The sequence below is a fragment of the Marmota flaviventris genome, chromosome 8, assembly GCF_047511675.1.
Source record: "Marmota flaviventris isolate mMarFla1 chromosome 8, mMarFla1.hap1, whole genome shotgun sequence".
Classification (NCBI taxonomy): Eukaryota; Metazoa; Chordata; class Mammalia; order Rodentia; family Sciuridae; genus Marmota; species Marmota flaviventris.
In genome coordinates, this window is record NC_092505.1 from 118,438,602 (window position 1) to 118,455,754 (window position 17,153).

Consider the following 17,153-nt stretch of genomic DNA (forward strand, 5'->3'; position numbering starts at 1 on the left):
CTGCATTAAATTTCACATGTATACACAACACATACACACATGCACACACACACACACACACACACCCTTCAGGGATATTTCACTGTGCTAATTCTGCCTTTCTTAGGAGATAAATCAAGTATTAGAGAAGCACCTAAAATTTGTTTTTTTATTGACATCTGCAGCTTGTACAAGAGGCTCTGTTGGGGTTTTAGGGGTTCTAGTAAATTACTTCTCTTTTGTCCTCATTGGGGTAAATTGAAAAGGAGATCAGTAGAACAGCAATATTACTGATAAACTTAGGCTAAGGAGGGTGACCAATGAGCTCCATAACTCTCTGGGTTGCCACATTCTATTCCAAGTCTAGATCCCACACAGTTCATCTGAGCAGGTACGCAACGCTCACAGCCTTTTAGGAGAAAGGATACAACAAATGCAGTATTGAGAACTGCTAGTTTCTCCTCATGACGTGAAGTCAGTAAGTGTAGAATAAGACATAATATAAAAACACTATAAATATAGTGTCACTCTGGTGGAGGCCACTGGAACACACAGGGAAGGGGAAGAAGTAATCCCCTAGTGTTTTAGTCAGCTTTTTATCTGCCATGACCAAAAGACTCAACAATAACAATTATAGGAGGAAAAGTTTATTTGGGGGCTCACAGTTTTGGAAGTCCCAGTCCAAAGATGGCCGACCCCATTGTTGTGGGCCCAACATGAAACAGAACACCATGGCAGAAGGGTGTGGTGGAGCAAAGTAGCTGGGTACATGGCACCAGGAAGCAAAGAGATAGCATTCCTCACCAAGGATGAAATATATACCCCAAAAGCATGCCCCTAGGGACCCACCTCATCCAGCCACACACTATCTGCTTACAGTTACCACCAACTTAATCCCTAACAGGGGGTTAGTGCACTGATTAGGTTACACCTCTTGTAACCCAATCATTTCATCTCTAGACTTTCTTGCATTGTATCACATGTGAGCATTTAGGGAACACCTAGTATCTTAACCACAACACCCAATCAACAATTACGCACATGAGCTCTTCTACATACATACACACATATCTGAGAAAACTGACTGTTGAAAAGTATTGAAACCACAGAGATTTATAAAGCTATTATAAAGCCAGCCAGACAATAAGAAGTGTGATTACTTCTTATATTTACATCATATTGAAAACTTGAAAAAGAAGTTTCACATATATAAACTTATTAGGTAGATCTCAAATCTTTGAGGAGTAGGAAGTGGGGGATAAGCTCTCTTCCCTGTGACAATAATGCCAGAATTAGAATACTAGGTTGTATAAAACATGATATGTGCAGAAAAGCACTTCAAAGAAATCTGGTAAAGAGCATTGACAAATTGCAAGTAAAGCACAGACTGGATTAGCGTTCCATGTATTTTAGTTTCATCTGTCAATATTTCTAATCTCATGAGAAATATTTCAAATAAAAATCTCTCAAATTTTCTTAAAGAAATACTTTTATTTTTCTCAGTAATTGCATTTTAATTAACCTCCACTCCAAGTAAAATGCATACGACTGAAAGTTTTAGCTGTCAATACAAAAAGTTTGATATTTCCACTGTGCACATCCTGGGATGTGAGGCCACCTCAGTCCCAATGATGAGCATTGTTTCCCCTTATTGATGGGCCAAAGAACACCAACATTATTGTGGAAATCTGCCATCAGCTCAGTCCACACTAAAGAGATATTTTGAGATATTATAGTTTCAAAGTTAATGCTGCAAATGTGCTGTTTTTCTTTTAGCTGCTTAACTTATTGAAAAATCACAGCAGAATTCTGTTGCTCCTGGGCATGCCAACTTTCAAGACTACCTCCTATTTTTAGTATATGATATGTGCTTAAAAACTGGCAAAGTTTCCAAAACTATTTTGTGTCTGGGAAATCTGGTAGATAAAGCATAATTTAAAGATACATATTTTCTTTCTAGAGTGAAAATCTTCAAGCATTAGAATCTAAAGTTTAATATTGCTTGGTCTGCTTTCTGAATTTGAAATACTTCAAAATTTATTAAGAGGTTTGGTTGTCCTACATAAGACCATAAGAAGATATAGTAACCCCTCCTGTGTAATAAATTTGAATACTCAGGATAATTCTGAGCTGGTCTAACTGCAATCCATCTTTACCCCAAGTCTCTGCATTCTCCAATTTATGCACCTTCTGGTGGTTGAATCAAGTTGATGTAATGCTTATTTTCTTAGAACATAACAAACCAACACAAACCTTACTAGGGCTGCAAATATATTTAGGAAAACATATAAATCATTGCTTGTCAAAGATTAAAGCTAATTTAAGCTTAGTATCTGGAAACATTTAAAGACTTTATTCTTTCAGTCACTGCCTGTTAAATTAGGTACCTTGTTAATGAAATTTAATCATTGTTATTCAAGGCTATAAAATGTTCTGGGTAGCAATACTTTTAGGATGTGAGGCATGGAATGGAATAGTAACACCTTTCTAATTCCGTAAACACTGTTTATTACAAAGATACAATATGTAGAGATAGATTACCATTACTATGATGAGAGGTATATAATTTTTTAGCATTGCTCAGGATATATTCATTATCATGGGTGAAGTATACATGAATTTGTGTACCCTCCAAAATTTAATTTATATGTTAACATGATCAAATGACATTTTTCTGCTGAGTGTCATCCAGTTTGTCATATTTTGTCTTCTTCTCTTACTTTATTTTGGAAAATAAGTATATGTGTCTTTGTTAAATGTGGTATTCAGCAGGAAGTCCAACATTTTGGTGGTTTTACTGCAGAGTTAAAACATTTAACTAGATCCCATGCTTGGTGTTTATCCTTACTGTCCTCCAGGTGTACCTTGGGTGGTTTTCAAGGTAGAAATCAAAGTGCATCTGGTATTGTAATTCATTTATTTATTCAATAGTTGACTCTCATTTATTCTACAAACAGGCAATGATTTTACTACTACGTGTCAGGATTTCTTTGAAAGAACAATGTTCCCATATAAGTGGTGTCTGTAGGGTAGCAGGCATCAGGATTCTAGGGTCTCCATTCTTTCCAGGTTGTATTCAGCAGAAGAAGGAAGGAAATCAGATGATGAAATTAAGTTGCTAAAATATCAGCTGTGAACACTTTTTAAAGCAGTCTAATGCTATATTGCTTAATTAGCATATGTATATATGTATGTATGCAATAAAGTATACATATATATATATATATGCTTTAGTGCACAAAAATCCAAGTGCATCAGATTTATCCAACTTAGAAATCCTCACTCAGCTTGATTCTTTCATTCTTTCTACATTATTGTGACATCAATTTTGATTCATGCTATTTTTTTTGCAGAGTCTTGTGGGCTCCTTTTAAACTATTTTGGTGTCCTGCTACAGATGTTCCTCTACTTCAATTCATTTGCTTTCTTCAAACCAGTTCCCTCTTATAACACACAAATATGCATGCGTGCATGCACACACTCACACAACACACATAATGATTAAAATCATTCTAATAAAACATAAACTTGATCATATTGCCCTGCTACTTAAAAACACTCAGTGATCCCTTACTTCCCTGAAAGCAAAAATTAAAATACTTTAGCACCTTCAAATTCAGTTCCAACAAAGCTGTCCAGAAATATCAGTAGTTATATATTCTTTTGTTTCTGTCATCTTCTAACACACATACATTTTCATTTTTGTCTGATTAAGGTTCATCACAGACACAGGAGTATTAATAATCTATAATCCGTGTTCATCTATATAATATTATCCTTAATTTAAACTTCCTATGTGCATAGAAATGTCTTGCTTCAAGGCAATTTTAAGTCTTTCCTAGTCTGTCTTCTCACAATAATTTATGGGTTAATTTATCCAGCTAACCCATCAATTATGCAATCAACAATTTTATCACCTACCATGTGTCAGGCACTGTCTTGTACTTTAGGAAAAACTGTAGCAGTGAACAAAGGATATAAGGTCCCTGACTACTTGGAATCTAAAAAATAACAGATACCATTTGTACTAGTCAGCTTTCTGTTACCATAGCAAACACCTGGTATAATTAACTTATAAAGACAGAAGATTTAGCTTAGCTCACAGGTTTGAAGATTCCAGTCCATGACTGATTGACCCTGCAGCTTTGGGCCTGTGGTGGCACATCATGGCAGGACCATATGGCAGAATGAAATTACTTCCCTAATAGCTCCTGCACTGCCCCAAGACTCTGACGGCAAGGAGACCATCTTCATATGCAGCCCTAGTCCTGAATCTCCTCAAAATTTATTCACCATGTGGCATTGCATTTTTAGGAACAGGATATGGACTAATACACTGATGACAGTTGCATAGACAACAGCTATGAGTAGGCAGATCATATTCATAAGAAAATGTGTCAACTAGCAAAATGTATAAATTTATGTCATTCTCACTGAATGTGAGCACCCTGTTTGATAACTGTGGTCAGCTGAAACAGCAGGATGGGCACCCCAACTTTTTGATTAAAAGTATAAAAAAATGATGTTGAGTTTTCACTGCATATGCAGTTGACCAAGGAGACAAGCCATTGAGAAATTCTCTCTTTCAAAAATTCAGATGTATAGAATGGACATGTCTTCATTTATTGAGGAAGTTTTGATATTTTTTACACATGTCCAGTGCTGACACACAAAGTCACTTTCAGGACATGAAGGATGCATGAAACAAACTGAAACTCTCAACATCTTTACACAATTTATGTCTGCCATGTTGGAAAGATGTGAAGAGGAAACACATAAGAGAACAAATTAAAAACAATGCTGGCAACTTAAAACAGTGAGGAAAGACTCAAAATAGAAAACAAGTAGAGGAAAAAAATGTTAAAAATGTAAAATAAAATTCAACATCTGAAAAAGTAGATACATTATGGACAATTACAGACAGTCCATGTCAGCTGGCTGGCTTCAATGATGTTTACCTGTATTTTGAAACTTTGCATCAGGATAAATAACTGCTCTTTTCTTTGACAGAACGACTGTCCTAAGAAAATAGATGATATTCAGTATCTACATGGTGAGTCTTCCCCACTTAGTCTACTCCAACCACATTAATCTCTGGAATCATCCCCACAGACTCACACAAAATAATGCTTTACCAGATCTATCCATCTTTGTTTTATCTCCCATCACACAACTGTACTGTGTACAAACAAATCCACACCAATCCCTTCCCCAGAATTCAATTTTCTACCCCTTTTATGTATCCATTTTCTTAAATGGAAACTGTATTTTTTTAAGATTTTGGCTTTCAGGATTTTAATGTTTGGGAATTTAATCTTTCTGAACTGTATTTTTTTTTTTAATTTTAGACTCCAGGTATTTGATTGTTTTATATTTAAACATTTGGGAATACAACATGGGGTTTGGGATTGTGTCTTTTGGGATTATGATTGGCACTGGTAAAGCACAGATGATGAGTCTGGGCAAAGCAGATTGACAGTGGTGGAATTGGGGGCATCTGCTGAGCCTTGAGAATTGTTGAATTGAATTGAATGAAGAGACTGTAAACAAGCCAATTAAATATACAGATCAGGAGTAAAAGAAGAAGGGATTGCCAAGTTTATTTTAAGTATTCTTAGGACTCATCGATGTCAAAGGAAGGTAAAAATACATAGATGGGACTTGGTTAGTGCTTTTGGTGTTTGGGCAAAAAAAAGCAATAGAACAAGGGGGACTCAGCCACATTTTAGTTTGTGAGTTAGTTTCACCGTTATTTCTTATGGAGAGGACGCAAATCCACCATTTTTGGTGTCTGAGCCGTCCAGGAAGCACCTGCTTCCACTAATAATGTAACACATTTCCTAACACTGAGAGGGTGATATGTATTGGTTCTGTGAGTCAGTACAAGCTTCATAACCCACCGGAGGCAGAGCAGGTGAGCTACCCAATGGGGGGTAACAGAAACAGACTCTGAGAAAATCCTAACTTGATGAAGTTGTTCAAAGCATGTCAAGGAAGATGTATAGAAACAGTTCCGAAATATCCTAATTAGAGGCATATATTGTTAGATTCATGTCATGCTGGTTGTAACAAGTACTGATTTGAAGAAATAGCAGACATTATTTAGAAAACATGCTTAACATTGCCCCACCATTGACTAGACTACCTGAGGAAGTTCATTAGAAAAGCAGCCTTCTAAGTAACAGCCCTTGCAGGTGCAAACTAATTGATTCTTCTTGGTTTGCACTGTTATATACATGAAGCATATTTCTTCAACTGAGAAATCACTGGTCCTTGGTTTCTATCCAAAAAAATTAAAGTCAGCTCACTTCATACCTGAATATTAACGTTTATCACAGCACAGTTCACATTTGCTGAGCTAGAGATTCACATGGGTGTCCATCAACAGGTGAATGGTTAAAAAAATGTAAAATGTGATATATATATACACACACACATACACACACATACATAAACACACACAAGGGAGCATTATTCAGTCATACAGAAGAAATTATGTCATTTGCAAGAAAATTAATGAGACTGTAGATCATCATATTAAGCCAAATGAGCCAGACTCAGAAAGGTAAGTGCCATATGTTTTCTCTAATATATGGAAGATGGGGTGGGGAGATTCATGAAACAGAAAGGAGACTACCAGGCTAGAGAAAGGGGTTCAAGGGGACAGTGGAGGAGAAGGTAAGGGGAGTTATTGGAGAGTGAAATAGGTCAAATAATATTATATGCATGTACCAATATACCACAATGAAACCCACTATTCTGTATAATTAAGATGCACCAATAAAAATAAATATTTAAAAAATGGAAATCATAGGGGTCTCCCTTGGCTCAGTTTCACTTCTGAAGCATGACTGCATAGCAAGTGAATTTTACAAATAACTGTGGCTCACATTTTAATTTAATTTCATCATCTATGTTTGGTTAAATTGAATCTAGCCATTTTCTCCTGATACTGAAATAAATAAGCAAATAATAGTTTAATTTTGTTTATTGAAAAATGGCTGCATGTGTTCTTATAGTATTTCCAAGCATTTACACATACTAATTTAAACAGAATTTAGAGTAATTGTAGATTTTTCTTACAACACATGACTTTCAAATCATAGATTTTCATTCTAGTCAGGAAGGGTACGTAAATCCTGGTGGCTCAAAGTGCAGTCCCTTCATCCAAACAGAGGTTACATGAGAAAAGAAAAGAAGGCAGCAAGGACAGGGAACCACTTGACCCATCCTGCCTTGGACTGTAGCAGCAGATTCCAAGTTATGACTGTCAACAAGAAAGTTAGAGGTTCTCCCTATTCAGCCACCTCACTGGGGTTAGGGCTGGTGCACTCTTTACTGGGAGAGAATGATAGACAAGATAGCAAATCATAGGTAATTCATCAGGTAGAGATGCTCAGAAGCACCTGCTTCTGCCTAACTTGGAACTTAGGGAACTGGCTCCTTGCAGAGGTCTGCAGGCCCCAGGACAGAAACACGGAAGGATCTATGCAGAGTTATGGATCAAGCCCACAAAGTACTTATTAACTGGACTCTATCCTCCTGTCAAATATACTGCTATCATGTCAAAATTACTACTTTACTTTTCACTTTTGATAATTTCCCTGAATTTTATTTTAAGATTTTTTTTACTTATATCCAATCTTCCCACACATATTTGTTCCAATAATTTCAGCAATTAAAAATGAAATGTAATCACAGAAAAAGAGTAAGCAATTTGATAATATATGTTAATCAAAAATAAATGATAGTGCTCATCTAAAAAAAATTAAAATTATCCCTAATGTAAAGTATTATTCTCCAAAATATTAAAACTTTTCTATTAAATGTCATAGGCAACATAGAAACAATAATTGACAAAAATAAAAATTTCAAATATACTTCTATGAAGTTGTGTTGTTTTTAATAGTAAGTTCAATATTATTAAATATGTTAGAAAAAAATAAGCTGTCACTCTAAAATTCATTGTATATCTAGTCACTGATATAAAAGTCAGAATCATCATTTATATGCAGAAGTTGAAATAATCACCATTTATATGCAGATTGCAAATATTTTAGGTTTACAGACCCAGTAGCTCTTAATACAAAAGCAATCATATGTAATATGTAAATAATGTGTGAGGGTGTAAGGGGAGGAAAGACCCTGTTTTCAATAACAGCAGAAGAGGACAGATTTTCCCTGGGATGCATAGTGCTGACTCCTGGTCACAAGAAAAATTACACATATAGAAATTTATGGGTGACATGAAGTGTTTAGCATTGAAATCTGCCTCTCTGGCCCTCTTATGCACTGTGGAAAATAGCATACTAATTCATGGAAACTTCCACCAACACAAAGTGGGACATGAAAACGTAAAGGAATTGATAGTGACAAACTGTAATTGTATAACTGAAATTAAGGATTCCACAGGCTTAATTTGACATTTCTTTTGGTATTTACATTGCTTGAATTCTTTCAGTCTAATTCTCAGTGAGGACAGCCCAATCTGCCAACATTTTGCAATGTTAGGAATCAAGTTATCTTTTGTTTGAGGATATACACAAGAGGTAGAGTGTTTTCTTTGAATGGAGTTGGTGATGGCAGCAACTGTTTAGTGCTACAGGTAAAGTTATGCCAGTGTAAAAGCAAAATCTTGGCTTATCAAAGTACCCAGGTATTTCTTAACATATTTATTTTGTGTGTATATGCTTTGTGGGACCTAAGTAAAGGCCCTTCTTATACCTACAGTTGGATTCAGTGGAAATTAACATAATTAAAAAAAACAGCCTGGTAGAATTTTCCGATGTAATCTCCAAAACTGGAGCAAGTCTGAGAATCAGAGAGTTCTAATAACAACTTAAATATCACTTGTTCTGATCAAATATGCATTGTGAATTTGCATTTGTTCTGAAATATAATAACAACTTAATACCTACTTATTAAATTTCCCTCTCTAATTTATTTTATAAAAAACGGTGATGAGCTTCCTCCCCACAACATGGTTTCGGAATAGCAGTGTGGGAAAAAATAAACATGAGTCCATGAAAGTAACAGAAGCTCAAGTTCTTTCATCTGAAATGTGATCAAGCTAACATGACCTACAAACGAGTTACTGACATCACTGTGGCATTTCATGCCCACTTCTCATACCACTCTGGGTCTCTGTGGTGCTTCATTTTTGCTGATGTGTGGATTCAAGCTACATTCTGACTTATGAGGATCTCACACAACAGTTCTGGATAAGGAGCCACAGAAATAAACACTCTAGGAAAGGAAAGCATATGTGGAAAGACTCCACAGCAATGGAAATTTGCATCAAATTCCAAAACATATGTCAAATCAATTAAAAATATTCATGGTACCAAAGGGAGTTTAAGGAATGGATGGTCAAACACGGTGGATGTGCAGAATAGTATTACCCTTTCCCCTGAATGTATACTTACACAGAAGAAAAGTCTCACAGCTGATCTTGGCAGCTACTATTTGCAGGAGGTGCCTCTGTGTCCACATGAAGGAAACATTACCACATGCCAAATATCAAACTAGTTGCATGTTTGTTGCATGCAACCAGTTCATTGACTCACAGTGCTAACAACTTTCCACGTTTATTAGATTAGGAAAATGAACTTCAGAAATTTTAATTCATTTATTTATGTAAAGATAACGACACAAACACACATTTGTTAAACTCAAAGCACATACTGCAGAGCTCATCAGCATAAATTATGCAACCCTCCAAGTGAATCAATAAGCTTGGATTATGATTGTAACTTCCAGCTACTACTGAGAGCAGAGCCAACTTCAAGTTCCCTGTGAAGTTGTCAGAGATGTTCCTGAGAGTCCCTCAGTCTTCAGCTCTTGCCATTGCTGTTATTCTTCTGGCTCCTTCTGTCCCAGTGTGACACATCTTCCATTCCACAAATCTAGATTCTCAGTTAGTTGGCTTGCTGGATGGAAAAAAAAATGTTTCACTAAACTATTAACCATCTACCATGTTGCTCCTTTCTGACATATAAGCAACCTTAACTTCCTTTCAAGCTCATTTTTATAAAGGGCTTCAGAAGGTGCATTCAAAAATACCATTGAGATACAGGAAAGAAATTACCAATAGTGCAATACTTTTTTTAAAAAAAAGTAATGTTATGGGGGTGAAATTTGCAAAGAGTAGGATTTCCTGATATACTTGCATTATATTTGTAATAAATACTGTATTTACCAAACTTGACCCCATAATAAGCCCCAGCACATATGCTTTGACTAGATAAGGAGTTAGCATTCTTTTTTCTTTCTTTTTTGGGGGTAATGTGGATTAAACCCAGAGATGCTTAACCACTAAGCCACATCCTCCACTTTCCTTTTTTAAATGTTTTAATTTTGAGGAAGGGTCTAGCTAAGTCCTTCTACCTCAGCCTCTTGAATTCCTAGGATCACACGTTTGGGTGACCATGCCAGGCAAGAGTTACATTCTTAATATTTTCAGGAACTTGACATTTTTTGCATCATGCATTTCAGGTGCCCTCACTCCAAGATGCCATGATTGACATTATTTATGGATTCCTCACTTGAAATTATGTAACTCTGAACATTCAGCTACATAGACTAATGAAATCTATAGATGATTATAGCCTCTTGCCACCAAGGTGAGCTATAAATATTAAACCTACAGTAGTCCTAGAACAAAAACAAAACAAAATAAAAACACTTGGCCACATTATTTCCCTGGTTAACAAAGCTATGTGATCTGATATTTAAGTCAGGTTTTGAATTTAATATCTATTAATTCCACAAGAGACAGCACTATTCCCCAAACTGGTGATCAGATGGATATTGTGTGAACTTCTCTCAATTTTGTCTTTCAATTTGAGCAAGTACAGTCTCTCATGTGTCACTGTAAAGGGCACCTTTAATTCCCTTCCCCATATCTTCTAGGTATTTACATTAGTAACTTTGCACCATAATTGTATTTTATAAAGCCCAAGACTCATTTAAATGCCAGAAAATTATGCCGGAGGGATTTAATTTACCACTGGCTGTGTAGGGGATAGAGTTATACAACCCTGATTAATGCTAATGGGAGTTCATGAATAAATCCTCAAGAATACAGAAAAAAATGTATCCCAGGAAGGACATGAAATGAAGACAATGGGCTCACCAGAGCAAAATTAAATGGCAGTTTGATTTTCTGAGCTAATACCTCATAAAGTAGAAGTCACTTGCATTTACAATCACTGAAGAACAGTGATTTTTTTAAATAACAATTCACACATCTCTTAGGCAACTTAACTCATAATTTGCACAAATAGCAATTTTTTATATTGGCAATTACCTATAGTTTCCCAATATGTAATGACCTGAGGGCCATTTATATAGTATTCTGGTTCTTTGTAATGGTCATTGAATGAGTTTTTTTTTTTAATGATAAAATACATTTTTAGAAATAAATCACCATGAAAATATGTGGTTGTAGATTTAATGCTACTTATTAGAAAGTATAGTCTATGTGACCTTCCATAAATAGTAGAAAGGGACATTCCCATGTGATTTATTGGTAAATGGTACAATGACTTTTAAAAAAATAAGGTAGCAATTTTTTAAAACTAAAATATGATTATATTATATTAATTATCCAAGTCTTTCTCACCAGGTTTTTAAAATATTAAAATAAAAATTATCAACTGTTAAAATTTATTTTTTTATTTTGGATGATTCTTCTATTTATGTTTTTTTCCAACATAGAAATAAATAATTTACAAAGCATAATTGTGATATTTTCAAAACTGATTTTAATATTTCATTAGTTTAACAGGTTAATCTTCATATATGATGAAAATAGAAGTATACATATATTGATTGTCAAATATAGGCATGCCAACATAAACATACTGTGTTGAAATTAGTTCTATATAAACTTATGTATCCTTTCTAAGAAGTTATGTATTCTAAGTATGTTACTAAAAAGGGATGACACTTGAACATAGAATACCTCTTACTAAAAATGTTTGAATTGCTTAATTTCTCTATAAATAATAGATAGTGCAATGTCAGTTCTGGGGCTGGGGTGGTAGCTTAGGAGTGGAGTGCTTGCCTAGCATACATGATGTACCAGCACTGAAAAAAAAAAATCAATTCTCTGTACTCCACATGAACTATCCATTTTGCTACCCCCTTTACCTTTATTCTATGTTAGACTGATGGATAGTCCTATATGTTCAAAGGGAACAAAGACATCAAATACAAATAACCATGTTTAAACTATTGTTTAAATACATTACTTGGTATCACGGGCAATAGAGCAAAAAGAGACCATGCTTTAGGACCAGGCAGCCTGAATTTGCATCTTAGATTTGGTGCTTAGCTGTCATGTGTCCTTAAGCATAAGACTTAGACTTATTGAGCTTTGGTTTCCTCATCTTGTATATTGAATAAATAATATCGATCACATAAGGTATTTTTTTGTTAAAATCATGAGACATAATAGGAGATAAATACATAATTATTATTACTTAAGTTCATGTTCATTGTGTAGGGTAGTTCATAGCTCCTGGACATTCTCAACCTCCCTAATGAGATTAATATACAGCAAACTGAAATCAACCTCCATTGAACTCAGTGAGTTTGAAACATTGCTTCCTTTATTGGACAAGTCTGAACTATCTCTAATTTAGTTAAGGAAAAAGCACCTGTTTTACCACTGTCATGTAAGTAATCCAATCCCCAATGCTTCCCGGTTGCCATAATCAGATTTCCCACCCTAGCTTTGAATGGCACCTAAGTAAATAGGGAGACAAGTTGTAGCTTATCTTAAAACTCCCTGATGACTACATTTGGCATGATCAAATTAAATACTCATTTTATCCAAAGTGTTGGAATGATGTGTTTTAGGAGATAATGGGGGAAAAAGTGAAAAGAGAATAATCTTCTACTGTTTCAACCCTCCTCCATGCCCTGCATACCAGCAAACCCCACATCTTGGAATACAAGACCCCATCTTTTGCACAGTACAGATGTGCTTGCATGAGATGAGTGGGGAGGAATAGGCACTTCCTGTCACCCTGAGCTGACTCAGTACAGAGCTAAAGCTCTTTTTTTTTTTTTTTGGGGGGGGGGGGGGACCAGTGCACTAGGTCTGGAGTCAATGCCTCTTAAATAAACAGAATGTAGCCCCCGTCTCCTCCTCTTGCTCCCTCGGCCGGGCGGCGGTGACTGTGCACCGACGTCGGCGCGGGCTGCACCGCCTCGTCCGCCCGCCCGCCCGCCAGCCAGCATGGCCACCACCGCCACCTGCACTCGCTTCACCGACGACTACCAGCTCTTCGAGGAGCTTGGCAAGGGTGCTTTCTCTGTGGTCCGCAGGTGTGTGAAGAAAACCTCCACGCAGGAGTATGCAGCAAAAATCATCAACACCAAGAAGTTGTCAGCCCGAGATCACCAAAAACTAGAACGTGAGGCTCGGATATGCCGACTTTTGAAACATCCAAATATTGTGCGCCTCCATGACAGTATTTCTGAAGAAGGGTTTCACTACCTCGTGTTTGACCTGGTTACTGGCGGGGAGCTGTTTGAAGACATTGTGGCTAGAGAATACTACAGTGAAGCAGATGCCAGCCACTGTATACATCAGATTCTGGAGAGTGTTAACCACATCCACCAGCATGACATTGTCCATCGGGACCTGAAGCCTGAGAACTTGCTGCTGGCAAGTAAATGCAAGGGTGCTGCCGTCAAGCTGGCTGATTTTGGCCTCGCCATCGAAGTGCAAGGAGAGCAGCAGGCTTGGTTTGGTTTTGCTGGCACCCCAGGTTACTTGTCCCCTGAGGTCTTGAGGAAAGATCCCTATGGAAAACCTGTGGATATCTGGGCCTGCGGGGTCATCCTGTATATCCTCCTGGTGGGCTACCCTCCCTTCTGGGATGAGGATCAGCACAAGCTGTATCAGCAGATCAAGGCTGGAGCGTACGATTTCCCATCACCAGAATGGGACACAGTGACTCCTGAAGCCAAGAACTTGATCAACCAGATGCTGACCATAAACCCAGCAAAACGCATCACGGCTGACCAGGCTCTGAAGCACCCATGGGTCTGTCAACGATCCACGGTAGCCTCCATGATGCACCGCCAAGAGACTGTGGAGTGTTTGCGCAAATTCAATGCCCGGAGAAAACTGAAGGGTGCCATCCTCACGACCATGCTTGTCTCCAGGAACTTCTCAGCTGCCAAAAGCCTATTGAACAAGAAGTCGGACGGAGGTGTCAAGGAGCCACAAACCACCGTGGTGCACAATGCTACAGATGGGATCAAGGGCTCCACAGAGAGCTGCAACACCACTACAGAAGATGAGGACCTCAAAGTGCGAAAACAGGAGATCATTAAGATCACAGAACAGCTGATTGAAGCCATCAACAATGGGGACTTTGAGGCCTACACGAAGATTTGTGACCCAGGTCTCACTTCATTTGAGCCTGAGGCCCTCGGTAACCTCGTGGAGGGGATGGATTTCCATAAGTTTTACTTTGAGAATCTCCTGTCCAAGAACAGCAAGCCCATCCATACCACCATCCTAAACCCACATGTCCACGTGATTGGGGAGGACGCAGCTTGCATCGCCTACATCCGTCTCACCCAGTACATCGACGGGCAGGGTCGGCCTCGTACCAGCCAGTCAGAGGAGACCCGGGTCTGGCACCGCCGGGATGGCAAGTGGCTCAATGTCCACTATCACTGCTCAGGGGCCCCTGCCGCACCATTGCAGTGAGCTTCAGCCACAGGGGGATTAGGAGATTCCAGCTGGAGGTCGAACCTTCGCAGCCAGTGGCTCTGGAGGGCCTGAGTGACAGCGGCAGTCCTGTTCGTTTGAGGTTTAAAACAATTAAATTACAAAGCGGCAGCAGCCAATGCACGCCCCTGCATGCAGCCCTCCCGCCCGCCCTTCGTGTCTGTCTCTGCTGTACCGAGGTGTTTTTTTTACATTTAAGAAAAGAAAAAAAAGATTGTTTAAAAAAAAAATGGAATCTGTACCATGAAGCATTTCAAAACCACCTACAGCCCTTGGGCTTGCAAGAAGACAGGAGTTTGTGTGATGCCCATCCTGGCATGAACGTTGGGCTCACCCACCAGTCCTGAAGAGGTGAGCTTAGCCTCAGAACCCCCACGGACCCAGGGGGACCAGGCAAGGACTCTGACAGAGCTTTGGGGGCCATGATGTGATTATGGCCCCTGAGGTGGCCTGCTTACCCCAAGTCTATGAGTGGGCTTCTTCGGAAACTGCATAAGCACCTAGAAAGAAGCTGATGAAAACACCATGGCTGTTAGACCTACTTGAGAGAGAATGCAGAACTCTCAGCCAGCTGTGGACGCAGCTGAGAAGCAGTGGCCTCAGGACTGAGGTCCCAGACTTTGCTGTACTGTTCATTTAGCATAGAAGGGAAGAGAATTGGTGCTGCAGAAGTATGTCTGCTATGAAGCTGATGAGAAACCTCGTGTTAGTCTGACATGCACTTACTTACTCATCCATTTCTATAGGATGCACAATGCCCTTGGGCCCTGATATTGAGGCCTAATCCCTGCAGGTGGGAAGGGGAGGTTTTGCTGCTTTGCTTCATGTTTGTGTTCTTGATAACTTAGCAAGGAGGGAGCCAGGCCCTGGTCAGGGCTCCCTTTGTCGCCTTTGGCAGTTCTGTTTCTGGACCATCTTTGTCTTGCCTTTTCATGGTGGTGGTCCCCCATGCTGACCCTCATCTGGACCTGGGCCCTCCGTGAAGTGCCCCTGTGGGATGGGAGGAGTGAGGCAGTGGGATAAGAGGTGGTGGTTGTTTCTATGCATTCAGGCTGCCCTCAGGGTTGCCTCCCTTCTTACTCTTGCTGCACGTCCATCTCTTTCCCTGTCTTTGAGATTGACCTGAGTGCTCTGGCAAGAAGCGTCCTCTTGAAAGAGGCCTCTACTGACCAACTGAAGTATAGACTTACTGCTGGACAATCTGCATGGGCATCACCTCCCCTCACCTGCATGTACCCAAAAAAGGTGTCCAGAGCAAAGACTCCTACATTCATTGTCTCTCTCTGCTCAAGGAGTTCCATTCCAGGAGGAAAAGATCTACCCTAAGCCAATATGAGAAGATAATGGAGGAGCAATTGGTCATAGCCTTGGGTTTCTCCCAAAACAACTGTGCATATTTATCTGCACAAATATCTGCACTTTTGAGGGAAAGGTGGGTAGACTCCAGCTCCCTGGACTAACTTCAGGAGGCACAGGAGCTGGGAAAAGAGGCAAAGCTACAGGTTTACTTTGGAGCCAGCTGAGGAGAGCAAACTCACAGGTGCTGATGCTTGGATTTAGCAAGGCTCCTCTCGCGCCTCATGCATGCCCCAGCCCCTGGGCCCTACCCCCCACCCTGCCCTGCAGCCTGCAGTGCCAGCTCGCAGATACCTTCACCACAGGGTTTGGTTTTGCTGGCTTGAAGACAAATGGTCTTAGAGTTCATTGAGACCCATAGCTTCATATGGCTGTTCCAGCCCCACTTCTTAGCATTCTTACTCCTCTTCTGGGGCTAATGTCAGCATCTATAGACAATAGACTATTAAAATAATCTTTTAAACAGGAAATGGAAGGCATTTGATGCAGAATTTTTGCATGACATAGAAATAATTTAAAAATAGTGTTTGTTCTGAATGTTGGTAGACCCTTCATAGCTTTGTTACAATGAAACCTTGAACTGAAGATATTTAATAAAATAACCTTGAAACAGTAAAAAAAAAAAAAAAAAAAAATAAAAAAAAATAAAAAAAAAATAAAAAAAAAAATAAACAGAATGTATGTACACAGCAGCAAATTCTGCCTGTTCCCACAAGTGTGATCTCACTTAAGGCCTCTAATGGAAGTGGTGCCCATGAGCACATCTCTCATGATTCCTTTATTATCATTCCTCATTGGTTGGGTCATTTCTAAGGCCATTTCATTACAAGCAGGGGACATTTTTGTTGTGGATGTTGATTCAACTGTTTTGTGAAGCCAAGTGCGGAGCCCTGAAGTACCAAAAAGAAATAAACTATAATATGCATAAAATCATCCACCCTTTTCACTCTGAGGAGAGCACTTTAGAAAGCAAATTTCCCACCTTTCCCATGAAACTTATTTACCTTTCTCCCTAAGGAATCTTAATCACAACTATATTCTGGAAGAACTCCCCCATACTCTC

General features: G+C 38.7%; 1 pseudogene; it reads left to right on the forward strand.

Annotated features, from left to right (window-relative positions):
* Nucleotides 1-13,138: 13,138 nt before the first annotated feature.
* On the forward strand, nt 13,139-16,711 carry LOC139706729 (calcium/calmodulin-dependent protein kinase type II subunit gamma pseudogene; annotated as a pseudogene).
* Nucleotides 16,712-17,153: the final 442 nt, after the last annotated feature.